The following is a 23,044-nucleotide window of genomic DNA, read 5'->3' as shown; positions in this document are numbered from 1 at the left end:
TTGTTGTCATTTTGTTCTTCATATACAGCTATGGTTTGGGAGCACTCATTAGTTCACAGAGCATCCAATACCACCTATATATTAAGGACACCCAAATCTGCCTTTAGCATCATGTGTCCCTGAATGTTTCAATTCTATTTTCTCCATGTACTCCCATTTCCTATAACTTGGCACAGACAATACCAAACTTATTATTTTCTAGTTATCATATAGTTCTTGTCCCCAACAAAAAAAACATCTCCCACATCTGCCCTTGCACAGCACATCCACCTTTCTTGTTGCTCCTCAAACGTTACTCCTCTATACTAGTCCCTCCACTAACTGCCTATCGTAAAAAAGAATGTATGGTAATTACTGGACTGATCTCCAGATAACACCCAAAACGTAATCCCCACCCTGGAAACAAACTCCTTCTCATGCATGGCTCCTCAAGAATTTCCCCCATCCTGTGCAACTCTCTTCCACAACTCTCCCCCACTCCTCAATTTGATACTTACCATTTCTTATGATTATTAAAAGTAAACTCAAAACTCCTTCAAGCATGCATATAATATGACGTAGGACATGCCCCCTCAGTGTTCTCCTCAGGGTCTTTTAGCCGGGTGCTACACCCGGCTGATTTGGGTGAGCACCTGGTTGTCATCGGCTTGCCTCTTAATCCTCCTGCTATGTTATAAGCAGAGTTGTGCCAGACCTGCATTCTCCGGTCGTGCTCCACCCAGTTACTTTTTTTATGCCACCCACCTGGAAAAACATTCTGGGGAGAACACTGCACCTGCCCTGTGCCCCAGCCTGATGTCATTAACTTCTTCCTAGTCAGACATAAAAGCTTACTGACTCATTTCACTTTTTTCTCTCACCCTCTATTCCATTAGGATGTAAGCTACCTTGGGTAGAGGCAACCCTCCAATGTGTCACAGTATTGCTGTAAATTGGCTCACAAAACCTGACTATATATCTTCTAATGTATACACTTGTATAACCGTGTACTCTGAACTACCCTGTGTATATCATGTAACTGTATGTATTGATTGCCTGTTTTGCTGCAATAGTAAAGTACCACAGAACATACTGGCGCTATAAAAATGTTAAAAATCAATAAAAACTATTATGATAATTTTAGGCTTAATATCTCATAGTATTTTAGTCTTAATATCTCCTTATAGAAGCCACAAAGTTTTTCTTCTTAAGAAGTTGCACTCAGCAGTTAATTTATTGCAGGTTGATGCGATGTAGCATATTTGCTATTCATTTAAATTTCTAGAGACTATTTTTAAAAGCTATACAAGCATTCAGAGAAAATGAGCAGCAAGGCTAATAAGACTAATAGATGATTTCATAAATAAATTATCATACATTGCTCTTACTCAGACTTATTACTTGTATAGAGTATGGATTGGGACATATATGTAAATTAGAGAGGCACTGTCCATGGCCTAAATCCTTTTCCAAAAAACATTAGCTTGAATGCCAAATTAAATCCTAGCACTAGTTAGCACATTAAAATTAATAGACATGGTTTGAAGGGAAAGATTATCTTGCTCAATTTTGTCTTACGTGAAACCACAAAACAAGGAAATCAGAGTGCTTAGTCAGATTATTGGACTGCATTCAAGAACCCCCTAAAGCATGCCTGTAGCCCCAAATGCTATTCAACAAGACTGTGGAAGGCACTGTAGGTTGAAAGAGCATACATTTTGCTTTCATCTTTCCTGTAGAGAGCCACAAAGCCTAAATAAAACTACTATCCCAGCTTCATCCCACTATACAATGGCCTCAATTCACTAAACTTATCTCCTGTCTTTAACTTAACTCTTAACACCCCCTCATGGTGCCTAACCTTAATCCCTCCCCCCCCCCCCCCCAGAGGGCAGCTAACCTTAATTTCCCACCCCCCTCCCGCACCTAACGTTAACTATTCCCCTTAAAATGCTCAGAAGGGAAGCTGCTATGTGTACTGTTATTTGTTGCTGCCCCTGCATCTGCTATTATAGCTGGCTATCTTATAAACAGGATGCCAAATGTGCCTTTTTCAACTGTTCCGCAGAGTGTCTGGTTGGTTCCTTGCTCAAGTAAGCGAGCTTTTGGCTGTAAAGCCTGAGTCGGCTTCGATCCTGTTCGACGAAGGCTTTACAGCCGAAAGCTCCCTTACTCTTATTGAACCACTAACATTATATGCAGGAGAAGCTGAAAATAAACAAATGGAAAGAACATAGAGGCTTAACTTGTCCAAAGGTATTTGCTTCTCTTTGGGAATATTCTTTAACCACTTGCCGACCGCACACTCATACCATGCGGCGGCAAAGTGGTAGCTGGAGGACCAGCCATGCAGTTCTGCGTCGCCAGGTGCCTCCCTAATTAATCAGGAAAGGCCGCTCGCGCGAGCGGCCGTTTCCTGTCAGATCACGGAGCGGGTCTCCGTGAATAGCCTGCGAGCCGCGGAGAAGCGGAATTTCGCCGCGGAGGGGGGCTTTGAGGTGCCCCCCCCCCGCAACAATACAGCCAGCAGGAGCGATCAGACCGCCCCCCCCCTGCACATCATCCCCATAGGGGGGAGAAAAGGGGGGCGATCTGATTGCTCAGCATACACCCTGATCTGTGCTGGGGTCTGCAGAGCCCACCCAGCACAGATCACAAAAAACAGCGCTGGTCCTTAAGGGGGGGTAAAGGGTGGGTCCTCAAGTGGTTAAAGCCCAGAAGTGCTGCAGCACTTATTGCAATGATTCCTCCAGCACACACTTCTATGAAGCATTCCTATTTCAGAAATGTGATTTTTAATCATCTGTGAAGAATGTGGTTACTGCTCAATCTGTGCTTGGCTCTGCCAGGACACTTTGCTTTTTTCATGGAGTGTGGGAGATAATTGTATGTGCTAGATATAATCTGGCTCTAACTACAAGAGAATTATTTATTTGAGAATAATAGATGTGAATTGGTTAAATTAGTTTTAACTAGACCATGTGATGTAATGAGCAGAATTCAAGCAAGGACACTCCAAGATGGCAGCAGTAAAATAAAGACACGCATTTAGGGCTTGTTACGGCTAAAATATATGAATGCTACACAATCCAATAAAAGGAAGCGCATGATGCAGTAACAGTAAGTGCAGAATAAAATTATCATTTAGGAATTACTAATTTTCACAACTCCTGGTAGCACATTTTATACTAATGGTATTGCTTTTCTTAAAGAAAAATAGCTTTTAGATAAAAAAAAAAAAAGTCGAAATTCAAGGATAAGACAAAACAATTAACCTCCTTAGCAGTAATCCCGAGTCGGGTCGGAAATCCGAATCTCAGAGCAGTAATCGCGGGTCTGAGTGAGTTATATGCAGGAGCTGCTGCAGATGTATCTGTGGTACATGTTTTCTTGTGTTTAGGGTCTAAAAGCTTGTGAAAAAAATTGCACGGCTTTTAGACCCCAATCTGGAAATAATCATAACGCCAGGGAGATTAAAGGAAAACACCAGACTCCTTACAGCTCCAGTCCAGGCACACGTACATGCGCCATGGTAATTTGGGTAACAGGGAAAGCAGTTAGGAAAATATCTGTAAAATTACCAATATTCTACTACAGTCAATGGCTAATTCTGATAGCAGAATATCTATAATTTGTACTAGGGGTGGGACGACGAATCCGGCGAATCCACGAATCCCTCGAATATTAGGAAATATTCGAGATTCGTGGATTCGAATCCCGACGCCATTTTCCATTATACGAATCCGCCGAATCCCGACGCCGCATCGCCGCGCATCCGCCGCTCGCACTCGTCCTCCTCCGACCTCCTCCGACCCCTGCCCGCATCCACTCACCTATCCATAGCGGAGCGCAGAGCGGCAGACCTCTCGCCGACTTCCTGGTTCCCCCTAGTGACCGGCTCTTACTATGACGTCATTAGTAAGAGCCGGTCCGGCCACTAGAGGGAACAGGGAAGTAACGAAGAGGTCTGCCGCTCTGCGCTCCACGGGAAAGGTGAGTAGATTATGCAGGGGTGAGCGGAGGAGGCACGGGGGACGGAGGGGGCCGTGGGGGGGTTGGCGGGGGAGGGGGGTTCTATCTATCTACCTACCTACCTACCTACCTACCTACCTACCACTATCCCTACCTACCTACAGGCCGCTATACCTACCTACCTACAGGCCCCTATACCTACCTAAAGGCCCCCTATACGCACCTACCTGCCTACCTAAAGGCCCCTATACCTACCTAAAGGCCCCTATACCTACCTAAAGGCCCCTATACCTACCTACCTAAAGGCCCCTATACCTACCTACCTACCTACCTAATGGCCCCTATACCTACCTACCTACAGGCCACTATACCTACCTACAGGCCTCAATACCTACCTACCTACCCACCTACCTACAGGCCCCCTATACATACCTACCTACCTAAAGGCACCTATACCTACCTACCTACCGGACACTATACCTACCTACAGGCAACTATACCTACCTACAGGCCACTATACCTACCTATCTACCTACCTACCGGCCACTATCCTTACCTACCTACAGGCTGCTATACCTACCTACCTACCTACAGGCTGCTATACCTACCTACCTACCTACAGGCCACTATACCTACCTACCTACCTACCTACCGGCCACTATCCTTACCTACCTACAGGCTGCTATACCTACCTACCTACCTACAGGCCGCTATACCCACCTACCTAAAGGCCCCCTATACCTACCTAAAGGCCCCCTATACGTACCTACCTACCTACCTAAAGGCCCCTATACCTACCTACCTACCTAAAGGCCCCTATACCTACCTACAGGCCACTATACCTACCTACAGGCCTCAATACCTACCTACCTACCTACCTACAGGCCCCCTATACGTACCTACCTACCTAAAGGCACCTATACCTGCCTACCTACATACTTACCTATACTTAAGGCCCTATACCCTGCTACCTATACTGAAGGTCCCTTTACCTACCTACCTACCTAAAGGCCCCTATACCTACCTACCTACATACCTACCTACCTATACTTAAGGCCCTATACCCTGCTACCTATACTGAAGGTCCCTTTACCTACCTACACTGAAGGCACATGTACCTTACTACCTATACTGAAGGCCCCTATACCTAGCTACCTACCTATACTGAAGGCACATATACCCTGCTACCTATACTGAAGGCACATATACCCTGCTACCTATACTGAAGGCCCCTATACCTAGTTACCTACCAATACTGAAAGCACATGTACTGTGCTATCTATACTGAAGGCCCCTATACCTTGCTACCGATACTGAAGGCACATGTACCCTGCTACCTATACTGAAGGCCCATATACTCTGCTACCTATACTGAAGGCCCATATACCCTGCTACCTATACTGAAGGCCCATATACCCTGCTACCTATACTGAAGGCCCATATACCCTGCTACCTATACTGAAGGCCCATATACCCTGCTACCTATACTGAAGGCCCATTTACCCTGCTACCTATACTGAAGGCCCATATACCCTGCTACCTATACTGAAGGCCCATATACCCTGCTACCTATACTGAAGGCCCATATACCCTGCTACCTATACTGAAGGCCCATATACCCTGCTACCTATACTGAAGGCCCATAAACCCTGCTACCTATACTGAAGGCCCTTATACCTTGCTACCTATACTGAAAGCTACCAATATTGAAGGCACCCATACCTAGCTAGCTATACTGAAGGCACCTTTACCTCGCTACCTATGCCTGGGTACCTATACTGCGGGCAACTATACCACGGATCGCACAATTTTTATGTGCAGGATTCGTTAGATTCGGGATTCGAAAGGTTCGAGATATTCGAGAACCTTTTTAGATTCGGATCCGGATTCGGATTCGAAGAAATTGTGGATTCGTCCCATCCCTAATTTGTACCGATATTCCACTAACTCTTAACCTAACCCTTTTCTCACACTAGCACTCCCTCTGTGCCTAACCCTAACTTTTCCTCTCCACCCCCAGCCGCAAAATCCTCTGATAATTAACACTAAACCTAACCCTATCTTCACACAAGCCCTCCTTCTACTGATGTCTAACCTTAACTGACCGACCCGCCACATTCACTGATAAATAAAACTAAAACTAACCCTATCCTCACTCAAGCCCTCCTTCTACTGATGCCTAACTCTAACTGACCGACCCGCCCCATCCACTGATAATTAACACTAAAACTAACCCTTTCCTCACACGAGCCCTCTTTCTACTGATGTCTAACCTTAACCAACCACCTTGATGCAAAATCTGACGATATCCATGCAGCCTTCACCACTACCAACCACGATATCTGGTGTCCAAATTAAAGTGTGATAATAGCCACATTTGTGCACTTACGGCCGGAGATTGGCAATTCCAGCACCCAATTACCTGGTAGGGTCAGCATAGCCGCAATTAGCACTGCAGTCTACAGGGTGCCCATTTTACCAGGTGGCCGCTGGCGCCCAAATTAAATTCTTCATCCAGGCACACACAGGAAAGCAGAAACTAGGAGATGGCCGTCTCTGTCTCATACAGAAACAAACACTCCTTAAAGCCAAGTTTTAAAAAAAGCAACTTCAACCAACAGGACAAAACATACTGAGACAACATCAACAAAAGTCACTCAAAAACCCAAGGAAGGGTGGTAATAAAAGAATGCTGGCCTAGAAAATTCCTAGAAATACTGTTACTAATAAAACGAACTAGGTTTTACCCCAGTTACCTTCTAAGACAACTGATCCTGGAAGACAAACAAGGAAATAATATAGGTTAGGAAGGGATAACTGCTTGTAACACTTATCTGGTATAGATAACCAATGAAATACAAATAATTATGAGTTGATGCAGAACTATGCAATGTTGTAATGCAAATTTAGGCAGATTGAAAATGAACCAATTAAATCACATCTTGGCTTTATTCAATTGATCCATTTGTCAGCTGTATCAATTTGCCCAATTCTGCATCAACTCAGATTTATTTGCATGTGACTAATCATCCCCATTTTCTTCCAAAACATATGTCTTATTGAGAGCCACCTGATACTTAAAGCTAACTGGACTCAACGACATTATAGTGATCCTACTCAATATAGTGATCCCACAGCTAACCTTTTTGTAGTGCCTTACTCCTGACAGACTCAAAGAGCTGGATGCAGGAGCAAGCAGTAAATATACTACACACACGGCGCAGGTTAATATTACTGTGCGCACGCAGCCCTGTCAGCGTAGCGTGTGCTTGTAGTGCAACCATGGTACTCCAGCAGCGTGGCCGCGTTACATTACACTAATTACCATAGTAGCAGCCGTGTTAGTGGAGTATCACGGTCGCATTACAAGCGCACTCTACTCTGACAGGACTGCGCACATGGTGATATTAACCCGTGCTAAGTGTGTGCGCTGTATATTTACAGCTTGTTCCTGCAAGCTCAAAGTGCTTGAGAGCTGCAGCCACTAAGAATGCGCCCCCAGTAGACCACCTTGCCCAAGGACTCAATACAAGTTAGGTACTGAAGTATGTGTGGCCGCACCACTGCATGAGTTGAGCGTTGGGTGGTACCACTAGTAAAACTATGGGTAATTTAGATTACCAATATTCTATTAAGCACTTACCCAGCACTCACACCAGCCAGTGTCAGATTCTCATATTAATGCAGAGAAATGATCTCCCCCTTGCCCAGATCGTTTACAAATGTTTAAATGAAGCTACAAATCGGAACACAGATCATGACTACTTTATCAGCAGGTCCCATACAGCAAAGATTGTACTATCTAAATAGTAGATTATGTAGCAGAATATCTCATTCTAACAAACTCTTTTGCCTAAAAATGTTGTTTAATAAAAACAGAAAGACAGTCAATGAGATACTTTTAGTTGATGCAAATTTTATTTGCACTCTAGTACAGCACACATTGAAAAGTCATTATTTCACATTTTATTGTTGATTAAATTCACTGAACTGTAACTCTGTGCTTGTTTAGCTAGGTCAGAGTGTCTTATAAGCAGCTGCGAAAAAAGCTGTGCAAAAACAAGCTTAACCATGTCAACGCTTCTAATGAAGTGAATCCAAGTCAAACATCAAACTTTTTTCAATATTTCCATACATTTTAATTAGGATTTTTTTTCTTAAATGTTTTCATGGCGTATCTAATCTTTTAAAGCAAAAAGAGGAACTTGTGAGTTTATTTCCACTTTAACTGTATGCAAATTTCTGCGTTTGGACCAATCAAAGTCATAAGCTATAGCATTCAACTGGTCCAGTCCGAGTTGCATACATTTGTATATTATTAACAAAATCTGCACCAATTCAAAATTAGTTACCAACTCCACTGGGTGGCAGAAGCACCATCAGCCTACAAATGTCGCCTCGCCCGACAAAGAGTTACATAGTGTTTACTTGAGAGGTCAGTCTGTGATCTTGTAATCCAATCAAATCTAAACAAGTCTTTCTACCATAGGGAAAGAGTTTCAGCAATGATTACATTTAGCAAAAAGCTGAGTAATTAAAAAAAAAAATAAAAAAAATGTAAACCTTAGTCAGCAGTTTGCTGGTAAATAATGCCACTTTCAGGAACGGCTTACAAAAATAAACTGGAGCAAGACCAAAAATAGACCGCAGTGAAAACATTTCAATAGAAAGTAGAATACATTTAAAATGATGATGAAAACAGTTCAGTATTGTGCCTTGTAATGCAATTTCTATAGGAAAAAGAAAAAGCAAACAGTCTGACCTTCCCCGGCCCAATAATCCCAGAGGAGATGGTATTGCAACAAAGCATAAAATGATTACAGCTCTGAAGAACTACTGCAGATTTTTCCACACTTCCATTTTAAAGATTAAACAAAACAAGAAATGGAAAAAAAAGATATTTGTTTTTCTGCAAAAAAAAAAAAACAAAAAAAAAAACACAAGCCGTTTGCTCAAGGTGAAACGAATGGCACAGCCAAACTCTGCACAGCAGGGCCGGAAAATCCACGGGGCTGTGATTTGCTGTAATATGCAGTGTATATTACTCTCCCTCGTTGGGACTTGCGAGCTTTGCATCTGCCAGAGGTATCTATAAAACAATTATATGGGAATGCCTGGGGATAGGACAATGCAGGTACCTTTTTTGGCGAGTTTTGTCCTCAAGAGTTTTCTCGTTTCAAACTTTTGCTTAACCTGTAACAGAAAACAATGAGGTCACTAAATAACTTTCTCAAAAGCAGACAGAGAAGAACTACAGAACATGTTCTAATTATGAATACAGGTCCACTACAAGTCACTGTGGTCACTGAACAGTTTTTATTATGGACACAAACATATAGGAAGAAAATAGAAACTACACCTCTGAAGGCACTTTTGAACTCCAATACCACCTAAACGCTAGTGACTGTCAGATCTGCCGGTCTACCCTCAATATTTTTCCTCCTGCCGTCGCATTTAAAATGGCTGTCAGCCATCTCAAAAGTCACAAAATAGGCAGCAGCTGCGGTGCGAACATTAGACAAAATTTCCACTGGAACTCTGTCTAAAAGCACCTGGAAGGTGACAAACCAAGTAAATCATCAATATCCTGAAGATACTGATCTCATTTACCAGATCCACCACCCATTCCTGCACTGCTCCTTATCAGCTGCCCCTCTCTTCTCTTCTAATCTATTTAGTGGCATCCACCTGTGAATAAAATTCAAATTACTGTGCTTTGCTTTCATATTACTTCACATCTCATGTCCTCTATTACCCCATAAACAAAAATACCCTACGTTGACCTTTGCCAACCTATATTAATCTTGTAATGTCCTCCTTGCCTATAATCAGCTCTTATTTTCTATGTATAGCTACAAGTCTTTGCAAAGGCTGTCTCCTTCAATGTAATTCCCTTAAAGTGTACCAGAGCTGACTTATTAAGAAGAAACAATACTTACCTGGGGTGTCCTCCAGCCCTATAAGCTCATATGAGTCCCTCGCAATTGTCCTCCTGCAGTCTGCTGTTCATCCGTGATTCCTTTAAGATATACTGTTTTGTACTAAACTAAAAAAAATACAGAAGTTAATTTAGGAATAACTAGGTGTTCTTCAGACAAGGCCTGTGAAACAGCTGAAAAGGGCATGAGACATGTCCTATTGAAAAGGGGGCCTGCTGTGCAAACTGTGGCTACAAATAGTGGGAGTCTGCTATTTTAGCGGTTGCTCTTTTCACCAAGACACCAGTAGTCATCGGGAGGCGGGTCTTTAGTGTTAGCCGTCAGTGGAGGGGGTCCTTAGTGTTAGGCATGGGAGTTGTTTAAGGTGAGGCACCACCAGGTTGGTCTTAGGGTTAGGCATCAGTATAGGGAGGGCTCTGTGTGAGAGCAGTTAGGTTACAGTAAAGTATCTGTAAATATTACAGATATTATACTATATGAATTAAGTAATAGAATAATGATAATTTAACAGATATTCAACGGTCAGCTATTTCCTGCCTCCTTTTCAATGAGTGCCTTTAATAAATGTATGCCTTCTTTGGGTTTGGACTACCATCATCCTCACTTTCACTTTCCCACCACAGACCTGAAAGGCAGCCTTCCAGAGATCATTTTGGGAAGCAGTTTTGGGACCATTATCTCCATAGACTTTCATAGACTTAGTGGCCTCTTGCTGTAAAATAGCTTACTGCACTGCCATAGTGTAAAAGGGGCCTGAAAGTCCCCTCGGTGAACAAAATAAGTCAGGGGCGAATCTCTACATGGGAGAGCAGTGGTGTTAAGTTCATTTGTACCCATTTTACATTTCCAGACGAAATAATCAGGAACAGTCCTTTTGGCTGAGAATCCAATGTTACAGCCACTTTGGTCAATAGCTGATGTACTGGAAGCCCCACTCCCCGAAGCTACCTTCATGCTCAATTCCATAGCTAGCCATGAGTTACTGATTACAGACATTAGTGCAGTGTAGAACCACTAGGCCACAATAGTTAGATGCCAAATTTGTGGTCTCCAAGTAGGAGGTTTTATTTGTGGCACACTTTGGTGCATCTAGATAAATAACTGTGCTTACATATGTAAGTGTTAATTCTTTACAGAAAACATACTGACTGTAGTAGTTCTGAGAAAGATCACATAATCCACTAGAAACTATGTTAAAGTCAAGCTAACTTGTTTTTTTTTTTTTTTTTTAACTATTTTATTGATTTTTCAACAAATTTACAAATAACAGAAAAACAAACAAAAAAACAAAACAACCCCATGGTCTCCCCCACCCCGAACCCACCCGCCCTCTCACCCCCAACCAGCACAGTAGATAACATCAGTAGCGATATTGTCAGATTGTGCAGAGCATAGGATGCAAAATTAGACTTCAAATATCTATGTGAAATGCAGATAGCCATTTCTTCCAAACTTTATAAAAAATTTTAACTGAGCCTCTACGTTCATAGATATTAAGTCCGTATTTACAGTGGTCTTGAAATCAGTAATTTGTCACAGCCATCAGACGCTTACAGACCAAAGCCACAGCTCTCCCGGGATAGAAAAGAAGTAATTCGACAAGAAAGAGCTTTCGCTCACTAACAGTTTAGTTTAGGAAGTGACATGACTACAGGTTTACTTATCTAAAACTATATGGCCCTTCCTGCTTATGTGAAAAATAACAAGCAAATACAGACTATGCAGTAAGTATTCTCTGTAGACCTTTATTTAAAAAATGCAAATTTACTCTGAGTTGTGAACAGATAGTAAACAATAATCAGACATCTAGATATGCAGAGCCAAATCTATCAGCCTACCAGATCTACAGCAAGTGAAAAGTGATTTTCAGGGCTTGGTTGAGCAAGATATAATTTCCTCTGTGAAGGGGTCAGGAGCCGCACACCTCCTACAACACTTCTTCCTGACAGAGTACAACAGCAATTGGCCAATAAAGACACACTGAAGCTAATTGATTTTTTCCTGCTAGAAAGGTCAGGAAGAGGAGGGCTGGAGAAGGTCAGATGAACCTACAGATATTTTACTGTCACCCAATATGGCTGTAAAGGGTGTTCTTTCAGAAAGCACTGACTCCAGAGATGGCCAAATCAATGGCATGTTCTACAATGGAGTCCACAATAGAGAATGCATATATTACATGTTTTGCCTAAGAGACATTTTACTAAAATGACATGTTCCCATGAATGTAAATCAATACATCACCAGTGTTATTCAATCTACCACATAAATGAGGCCTAAGAAAAAGAAAAGAAAAAAAAACAAAGGTATAAATGACAGAAAGGGAAAAAAAATAGATGTCAGATATTGTGCATTGTAGTCAGTTGTTCTTATAAGTGAATATATTCCATCTCCGGAATACAGAACAGAAAGCATTATCCTAAATGTTTTACAATGAAAACCACCAATTTAACAGTCAGACATAATGAAAGCCCTGCACCTATTAAATCAATGTATGCCTTACCCCTAGCACTGGCAGGAATACTAATCTCTCCTGCGAGTTTAAATATTCATAGCCAGTCACACACAAGTGCAGAGGGAAAGAATGTGGCCCTTTAAGCCAAGTAAAATGTAAAACATTGTATGCCGGGGCTGAAGCTAGCTATTAGTGAAATCAATATTTCTTCCACAACCTTAATAAATCATTATTTTACAGCACTAATGCCGAATGAGAATACCCCAGCTACCCAGGCAAGGCTTCCATATCACTGAGAAAGGCAACATTTAAATTACAAAAGCCTAATTGGCGTACAAAGTGGAACTGTAAGATACTGTTCCTTGTGTTGCTTGACATGTAACGGTTTCAAATCAATACTGAAAGAAAGAGAAAGAAAAAAGCGTGTTGTGAAAGTGTATTCCACCCTGAGCCAGTAATACACAAACATAAAGAGACAAAGCCCTACACCTCTAATCATGGTGAAAATGATTATCCCGAGGTAAGATACATTCCACTCCACAACACTCAATACATTTAGTTTTCAAGCCTGGATAAATGCTAAGAGACATATTTTACAATGAGATGTGTATCCCCAGTGAAACACAATTTCCACATATTGATGTCTTGATGCAAATAGCCCAGCTTGGCTATATCATGTGCTGCATATATATTGCTCTTGCCCGGGCTGGTATTGCTGAGTTTTCTTTTACAATCAATAACCTTGGTGAGTAACCATGGGATGTTTATTAATAATATACACTAAGGGGACTCCTAATTGGATTACTTTCAGTGGCCTCTAAGGCATTAATCACTGCATTTACACATGCAACTTCCATGGCAGGCTGAATGTTACCAAAGTGATGTTTCTGTTGCATTGTGTCATCTCCCACCACTGTGCCTTGCTCTACTGCCACCTGCTCATCCAACAATAGAATAACACTACTAGCTTAAAGGGAATGTCCAAGCAAAATAAAAAAATGAGTTTCACTTACCTGGGGCTTCTACCAGCCCCATGCAGCCCTCCTGTGCCCTCGTAGTCATTCACTGCTGCTCCAGTCCCCCCGCTGGCTGCTTGCCGACCTCGGAGGTCGGCGGGATGCATTGCGTACATTTTTACGCATTCCCGCTAGTGCAGGAACATTAACACATGCATTTTTACGCATTACTGGTTCAATACGTAAATTTTTACGCATTGAACCTGTAATGCGTAAAAGTCCCCTATATTCTCCTTGTGGTTTTGGATCCCCCCGAGCTGCTTGGTTACGGTGTACTACTAACTTATTCACTGTAATATAAGGAAGAACAAAGTAGAGTAGTGGGACCCAAATTGTCATAGCTAGACATGAGTATTCAAAGATCTTGCTATATAACAGATACAAAAAGATGACAATCTACCTAAAATTATTTCACCTAAAATGTGCAGGCTCAACCAGCTCTAATGCAGTTAACTAAAACCTGTAATTGTAATTTAGCGTCATATTAATATAGTCATGGAAGGCACTGTTCCTTACAACGGATGATTTAAACCTTTCTTAATAATTTACAGGGGAATACGAATACAATCCGAAACGGTCTGTATGCATGTTGGATTATTATGGCTCTGTACAAATTAACAAGCTGACACATCATTGCATTCCAGCGGTTCTGGAGGTGTGTTTAGCTTCTAAGGGTACAATGGTTAATTTGCATATATTCAGCAGTGATGCCTGGGAGACATCTCAAGCTCAGTCCAACCTGAATTATCGCAAATTCTTTCTGTTTTAGGAAAGCAAACTTTTGTTTTTCTTAACACCTTAGTAAGGGGGCTTTTAGGACCATTGTAGTCCCTTACACACTCCAATGAGTTCTGGGTCACCATGAGCTTGCTGGTTAGTCTGTGCCTCTCGGTGTTACAAGCCCTACTGCATAGAGCCAAATTAATCCATGCCATGCACTGATGAGGATCAAACAATCCGAAACAGTCTGTATGCACGTTGGATTATTATGGCTCTGTACAAATTAACAAGCTGACACATCATTGCAATCCAGCGGTTCTGGAGGTGTGTTTAGCTTCTAAGGGTACAATGGTTAATTTGCATATATTCAGCAGTGATGCACTGGGAAACATCTCAAGCTCACTCCAACCTGAATTATCGCAAATTCTTTCTGTTTTAGGAAAGCAAACTTTTGTTTTTAATAATTTAGTAACTCCATTTCAAACTCAAACTTATTTTTAAAGGATACAGTTGACATGTGACATGATGAGATAGACAAGTGTATGTACAGAGCACAGCACACAAATAATTATGCTGTGGTCCTTTTTTTCTTTCTCTGCCTTAAAGAGTTAAACATCAGGAATGTAAGTGGCAGTTCCTGTCTGAGTCAGACAACAGTGTGACCCTCACTGATAAGAAATTACAACTATAAAACACTTTCCCAGCAGAAAATGGCTCCTGAGAGCTGGAACAAGATAAAATGGGTCAATAGTTCATAGATTTTAGCTCTGGCATACTTCAATGAATGTGTCATTGAGCAAAAACAATAAAACAGCAAAAACATAAAAACTAGATTTAAATATAAAATAAAACTGTGGAATATCTTAAAAACCCATTTTTAGGAGAAGGAGGATAGATACAATTGTTTATTTCATTCGTTTAACTTCACCTCGGGTGTCCTTTAAGTAAAATGAAAACAACATTTTCAGCTTTGTGCAGGCACAGACATCTCAGATAATCGATGCCAAAGGAGTTTCCTACTGCTAATACAGATGACATTCTGAAACTCTGTGCAAACTTTATGTGTCTCTAGGGATAGTAGGTATGGCTGTGGATGCTGAGTTCTCCAGGGGTTACTTTATCTTTCTTTAAAGTTACACAGTAGACAGACCTGGATTTACCAATAAGTCAATAACCAAGATCTAATGAAATCTGATAATGAAAGCTTGAAAAATCCTAAAGCCCAGACAGGTGTTCCATTTCTTATCGTAATATAGTAAAACTAGAAGACCTAAGCACGTTTAAAAACTGGCTTCCTCTCCTCTCTCATCCTCCCCCGTGACTGCCACCTCTGCCACACAGTCGCCGTGCCCCTTCTGGCCCGTCCTCCCTCAGCTCTCCTCAGTCTCTGCGTCCCTCCCTGCACATGCGCAGTAGTGCAAAACACGGGACATACACACACACGGGAAGTGCAGGGATGGGACGCAGAGACAAGGGGTTTTATAATAGAGGATTATCCTCATAGCTCATACCGTGTTTCATTTTAACTAATTGTTAGCGAGATGAACACCAATATTGCATGTTCCCCTAACTTTTATCAAGAATATACGACTGACTGCAAAACAAGTGAAGGACTCCATCTTTTGCCTCAGAGTTCTATATTTTGCATATAGGAAAAACATGAAGGTATTTGTCTAATGTTTAGCAAACTTATAACTGCACTTGGTAATCTGTGAACAATGTTACTTTAGTCAAAAATGTAAAGTGCCTGCTAACGTTAGGCGGGTGGCCCACGCAAAAGTTGTTGACGTCAGGTTTGGAAATGCTAAAGATTTTGATTTTAAATGAAAACCTATTTTTTTTTTTTAATATATTATCATGTTTATTACATTTTTCAAAATTATTACAAGCAAATACAGAAAGGCATAATATGAAACATGCTTAGTGAGAATTTTGACTTATAACTGCAATTCACATATGCATGAATCCCAACAGATATTAATAGCTATGACAATATAAATGAAAACCTATAAAATGGTCTTATTAAAGTCTGGATCTCATAGCTTCATAGTGATGCAAGCAAGGAAAATGTGTCAACAAAAAGATATCATAGAAAAAAGTACAAGCTGATACAATATAATCAGTCTCCATCTAAATGACATCATCTTGTTTTTAAGATGTACTTAAAATCTGACCAACTTTCACAAGTTATTGGATTTCCAGATTAATAATAGCAAAAAAATAAAAAAAATAAAGGATATGTGTCAGGGCTGAAGTTAAAGAAACTCTAGAGCACAGGTCTTGAACTCCAGGCCCGGAGGGCCAGATCCATGCCAGTGTTTAGAATGGACTGAGAAAGAGAGGAATGCGTGGACCACACCTTTCCTGAATCAGACCCATCAGTTAATTTGAGCTGTGTCAAAAATGTATCGGCCCTCGAAGGACAGGTTTGACATCCCTGCTCTAGAGGAAAATGTTCAACCTCCGTGACATCATATAATGTATCTAGGTATTCTCAGTAACAAATCATTTTTCTTTGAGAAAGCAAAGGCCATAACAATGGCCAAGAAAAAAGAGCCTTATGACCCATGTCCAGGAAAAGGTGTGCGTTCTTTATTTGGCTTCGCTGCCAGTAGCTGCAGGGATTGCACCATGCATAAATGCGAACCACAACAATGCTGAGGGATCCTTGGTATATACTGGTGACCAAAAGAAAGGATTTAGCTTTTATTATAATTTTCTACGTCTGTGTAATTTGCTTGAGACAGTTGATAGTGTTTTAATTTTATCTCATAAACAACATGTGATTTTACTTAATTACCACTATGAAATATTATATGCCCATTTCTATTAATACAAATAAGAGCTTATATTCGGTACTCGATTTCACAGTGTGTGTAAACCACTAGTAATGTCATAATATAAGGCTCAGCAAATCCTACAAATGTGCGCGTTGTGCAGAAGAAAAGTTGTCGTTTTAAAAATGCAAACGTGTTTGATGTGCAATTCCTGAGCAGGCTACTGACTATAAAGGCCAGTGTGGCAGTGCAGGTTTTGCCAAATCACACAAGTGTATTCCCTACTTTATAGTTAGAAATTGTAGCGCAGCCTAAAGAAAGATGTTCCATGTCATTTTTTTTTTAATTAACGTAGCTTTTACACACAGTTGCTGAAGATGTGCGAATGCCACAGTCAGACTATTAACCAATGTTATTCAAGGTCAGGAAGCAGAATAGTTTACTAGGATTCACCACATAAAATAGCACTTTTATCCAGGAAAACAATGCAGCATTTCCTCCACCACACTCCCAGTCATCTCATATAAACAGATGACTAGAGCTGCAGGCCTCTAAACTATAAGTAGTCTCCCGTAACTCTGAGGAAGCTCATTATATCAGCTCCATAAGTTCAGTCCAGTGATCCGCTCTAAGGATAGCATGAATCAGTATGATAATCACTATATTCACAGCCTTTGAATATGGTACCTCAGATGAAACTAACTGCTCACATAGTAAAGACAATCCCAAAGGATCATTGTGTTAGATTGTAGCAAAGAAACTGGTTACAGAGCACAAGTGAGATTGTTACTTGAAGATTCCTGGAAAAGGATATGATTTGGGGCCCTGGAACATACTTTGAGGCAGGTTGAAGCATTAGACTAGAACATGCTCCTTCTATTAGTAAGCACCACCATGGTGAAAACCATGTAGTGTGTGATTTTGCTCATTTCTTAGACTTAAACAGTCAGTACATGGTTCTGAAAGTATAGAAGCATTAGGGCATGTTTAAAGGGCATGGGCAGCTGGGTACAGTATTGTCTGGTATGCCAAATAGTGGGCCCCCAGAATTTGCAACAAATAGTGGCATCAAGTTATATTGCCCTGATAAAATGGTGAATGGAGACATTTTTCTCATGCAAGGGTTGTGTGGAGTGTAAGTTGGATGTGAAGGCATCTAGATGGGGGGTTACTTTTATTTTCACTCCAGGTTTTCTTTAAATATGACAGTAAATCTATCTTCCCTCATAACTATTAAACTGCAATACAGGACTTCTTCTGCAACTGAAAAATGTATGCTTGCATTCTTACATTGGAAAAAGGGGAGATTAATCATACTGCAAGCCTTAATTCCATTGTAAATACACTCATGGAATACCACACCTTTGTCTGTTTCCTGGGTTGTTCTGAAACTGAAGTGGCATAGCCAATGTGGCTTGATGCATAAATGTGGAACCTGCATTAGCCTTCATTTTCCTACGATTTGCAGGAATAAAAAAAATCAATATCCCTTAATTATATCACTTAAACTTGTTCCTAGCCTGTTGAGAATGCCATCATTTAAAATGTATGAAATGTAAGCTTATGTTTTTGTTGTTTATTTACAACCAACCACCAAGCAAAGGATGATGAAGAAAATCAATTTTGAAAGAGAGTCCTATAGACAAATGAGCCAAAGTTTAAAGGTTCTTATTAACCCCTTCCTGACCACCTAACACCGATAGACGTTGGTTAGGTGGCTCCCCTAGGACCGCAGTAAAGCCCTGGAGGAGGAGATTAGCGCGGATGCGCGCGCATCCTCTCTGACTTACGTAAACAACCTGCCATAAGGAAAATTGGGGGAGGGATTAAAATAAATAGAAAATAAATTTTTTTAATTAAAAAAAATAAAATTAATTTAAAAAAATACAGATCGCAGCAGCAATCAGATGCCACCAACCAATAGCTCTGTTGGTGGCAAGAAAAGGAGTCAAGATACATTTGGGTGCTAAGTTGTATGGCTCTGCAGCGAGCTGCTAAAGCTGCAGAGCACTGAATTGTAAAAAATGGCCCTGTCACTAGAGGGGTGTAAGCCTGAGGTCTTATTGACTTTCCAATTGATCGGATTTTGACCACAAACTAGCGTTCTAACGTTCATTTTATCGACTCATTTTTTGGATCGATTCCATATAAAATAATCAGATCGGTTATGTTTTTTATTCCACTTACAGGCCCAATCGATGCTTTCTGTTCGTTTCCTTCTGATCACAATTATTGGATCGAAAGGTTGACTGGTGAATAAAATTGCATAGTTTATGAGCACCATAAGAGCTCATTCACACTAGCAGTGTTTTTAACATAGTATTTTAGCGTTTTAGGTTTTAATTTTAACTTTTCATTAAGTTTTTGTACAAATATTTCAACAAATAAATATTGCACCAGTGTTCTCCCCAGGGCTCTTTAAGTGGGCGGGCCGCCCGGCTGCTTTGAGATCCCGTCCGCCTACCTTGCTAAGGCTGATGATGTCACGCAGGCAGAGCGTTCTATTGCCTGCTATAAATCAGTGTTCAGCTCTCGCTATACACTGCAGGAGCGTGCCTGTGTGACCTCCTGCTTGAACAGTGATTGGCTGGGCGGGTTGTAAGGGGCAGGGCTGGTTAACTGTCTGTCACCGATTGGCTGGGCGGGTTGTGAGGGGCAGGGCTGGTTAACTGTCTGTCACCGCTATACCGGAAAGCCTCTTCTATGCCTCGCTTTGCTGGCTGCTTGTGTCTGTTAGCTTGCAAGCAGCTCAGCTAGCAGAGGCAACCGCCCGGGTTGCAGGGAAACTAGTCCTGTCCCTGTGTTACTTGAGGCTGGGGAGAGCATGAAGCTGCAGACACTCTATTCCCCCCTCCCCCGAGCGATCGTATCCACACAGCGTCTCTCCTGTGCCCTGGCTGCATGAATCTCCAGATCCAGTGCACGGCAAGGAGTTCTGACGCCCCGCCCTCTGTTTCCCGGCTGCTTCTCTATCTACAATAAGAGCTCCTCTGAAGCATGCCGTGCTGGATTTGTGAAGTTCAGAACTCTGTGAGCCAGACCTCTGCTGCACTTCTTATCTGATAAAGTGCAGAGTCTGCAGAGAGTACACGGAGCTTTCAAGGGTCTGGGAAAACAAACAATAAGCAATGTAGATTAGCTGACTTGCTGGGGATGGAGGCTGCTGCTAAATGCTGTCTGTCTCATCTGCTTGCTTGGTTGCCCAGAAGATGCAAGTGCCCATACATTACTTGATTTTAGCAACTGGCAGATTTAATATAAGTGAATTAATCTGCCAGAGATCAGTTGTGAAAAGTTTGCCTAGGGCAGTAAAAATTACAAATCCAGCCTTGGCTGTACTAGTTGGGCAAAGTCTGTGAAAAGTTGCTGCTGCACAAATAGGAAAAATGAACATAGATCCAGCTTTGAGGGTATGTGCAAGTGGCTTGAAAGGACAGTGTGTGGGGGTGATTCTTGCAGAGTTCACATGCATGTAATTTCCTATGGATGTTACTTGCTGCTGGGGTAGAGGGGTATTGCAGATCATTTACTATGATACTGACCCCTGTTTACTATCTGCAATACCGCTTGACCCCAGCACCAAACAACAACCATATGAAAAACAAAAATCACCCCTTTATGAAATGCAACAAGCACCCCTGTTTGAAATGTGAAATTACTCCCCCCTCCCCCCCCCCATATTAAATGCAATAATCACCCCCGTATGAAATGAAACTATAACACCCATATTCGGTGTTCTCTCCAGGCTCTTTTAGACGGGTGCATCACCTAACTAAGTTTGGTGAGCAACCGGCTGTCACCAGCTCGCCTCCTCATCCTCTTCTTATGCTTCTTATGTATAGTTAGAGTTGCACCTGCCCCGCATTCCCCCTCGCACCCCACCCGGCTACTTTTTCATGCCACCCGGCTGGAAAAAAATCCTGGGGAGAACACTGTTGCACCTTCTCAGAATATATTTTTTTAGCTGCCCAAATTGATAGTTTCACACCTTGTCAATAAAATGCCTGCTAGACCCCCAGCAAGCAAGAAAATACACAAAATCAATTTGATAGTATTTTTTCTACTTCTTTTGGTGCTCTTAATTGCAAAATGCTGGAGAGTTATTTTAAAGAGAAGATAAAAAATTATTACCAAGGAGAAAAAGTAAATTGCATAAGAGGTCTCCTTGAAGCAGGCCATTCTTATGCTTTTATTTGGCCAAACTTTAGACAGTTAGTCAGGGCCGGATTTCTGGCGAGGCCACAAAAGCCTGGGCCTTGGGTGGCTGGCTGCAGGTCAAGGGGCATCTGGACATAAAAGAGGGGTTGCTACATATAAAAGAGGAGACTGAAAATAGGGAGCAACATATGAAACACAAAAACTGATGCTCAAGGGAGCGGAATATGAGAGAGAGAGAGGGGCAGCAGTACATTAATGATACACCTGGAAGAGGGGGCAGCACATGGAATGGGAGGGGCACTGCTGCACATGGACGTGGAACCAAAACATACTTGGCCTAGGGGCACACAAAGTATAAATCCGTGAGGTTAGTGATCTGTTTCTTGGTGGAAACATGCTATTGGTCTCGTTTTTGTGGAGTACTTGGGAGGCACCCATACAAGAACTATTGCACTACAGCGTCACAGCTTCAGTGGTGTCACATGTCCCATATGAATAAAAGGCAGTCATGTCAGCGTGACACACCACAATATTCCACAACCTAAAAATACATCCACAGTATAAACCTACATCCATATATAAATCCAGCAATGACTCTTGACACACATTTCCAGATGTTTTCCTGATATGAACAGCACAGATGCTTCTTACGTTTTGTCTGGATAAACATCAATCTTCGGAATTAACTTTCATACATGAATCATGAAGACAAAATGTATTATAGTGTAAACCTTTTTATTCCGCTTCAGTGCTGTCAAAACTCATTATATTCACCCTTATTTACAGAAAACTGAAGTCTCTCCCAAGTTCCAACGCATTTAAAGAGGATTTCCCGTCTAAATGGAAATCTTCCATCTCGTTCAGAATCCCAACACAGCCACATTTAACCAAAGGATTAGGCTGCATGAACAGAATGTAAAATGACAGCACCTAATTCCAATGAACTCTACTTATAAATGAAATTGAATGCTATCAGGTTTTTTTGTGCTTTTTTAGTAAGTTTTGAATAGAAAGCCAAAGTTTTAGAATTTTTGTTGGATTCTTAATGCTGTTTTTGTCCCCAGTGAACGAAATTCCCTTGGCTTGTTATGGAACCGATAGATGTCATGAGACGTCACTCCACATAAAGTAAAGACAGCAATGCAAGTACATGTTTTGTAAAGTGAAGATATTCGTACTTGACTGCCATTAAAGTACCCACTGGGGAAATTCTTATGTCCTGTTCTGATACCTACATTGGCCAGGCAACTTACTCTAAAACAACCTTTTACAATGCTAGAGGATAGACATGCATATTCCATTTACCACTATTTCACCTTTCTCCTCCCACTAGTGATGCTAAGATTAACAGGTTAAAAAAAAATAAAACAAATTTAATTTTCAGTTAATCCTGGGCTCCAGCAGTCCTGACTCTTACCTGAGACATACTGCCTTCTGGGAGGGGAGACATGACCGTGCCGCTGCTCTCAGGGTCTCTCATTCAAGACAAGAAAAGAGGGTCAATAAGAGGGGATACAGGGTAGTGGGGATAGCAGTCTCCAAACAAGAGTTGTGCTATCAATGGTAAAGTCCAATAGTGAAATGGTAATTGTGTTATCTACACAGGGCCGATGCTTCTGTGCACAACTCTGCTCACAACATAGGAGGAGGTGAGTTAATGACAGCCGAGTGCTCATCAAAACTAGCCGGGTGGACCACCCGGCTAAAACAGCCTGGGGAGAACACCAATATATATATAAAAAAAAGGAGTCTGGACAGGTGGACAGGAGTCTAACTTGACCCGTGCTCTAAATTTGCTATAGGTACCTTGGAAGACCACGACTGTCAAAAGTTATGCTGATAATTCCAACTACATAGATTTAATTAACAATAAACACATGATCTACATCAGTCGTTGCATTACACAAGCATACTATATTGCTGCAAATGACTGAGCTGTAAATAAAGTAGATCTTTACATATAATTTTCTTAAATGAGAAAATCTGTACTGTCTGCTCTATTACTATATGCAAGTACAGACAAGCATTAAG

General features: G+C 41.4%; 1 protein-coding gene across 9 annotated transcripts in view; it reads right to left on the bottom strand.

The window, feature by feature from the left end:
• Positions 1-23,044, bottom strand: part of ENOX1 (ecto-NOX disulfide-thiol exchanger 1) — a 723,730-nt gene that overhangs the window by 353,916 nt on the left and 346,770 nt on the right. For all 9 annotated transcript variants that reach the window (XM_068267775.1, XM_068267774.1, XM_068267784.1 and 6 more), the window contains one exon: positions 9,090-9,144. The gene's annotated coding sequence lies outside the window, so the exon portion shown is untranslated. The remainder of the gene's footprint in view (positions 1-9,089; positions 9,145-23,044) is intronic.

Source organism: Hyperolius riggenbachi, chromosome 2 (genome assembly GCF_040937935.1).
Source record: "Hyperolius riggenbachi isolate aHypRig1 chromosome 2, aHypRig1.pri, whole genome shotgun sequence".
Taxonomy (NCBI): domain Eukaryota; kingdom Metazoa; phylum Chordata; class Amphibia; order Anura; family Hyperoliidae; genus Hyperolius; species Hyperolius riggenbachi.
This window is presented reverse-complemented; position numbering and strand designations above follow the sequence as displayed.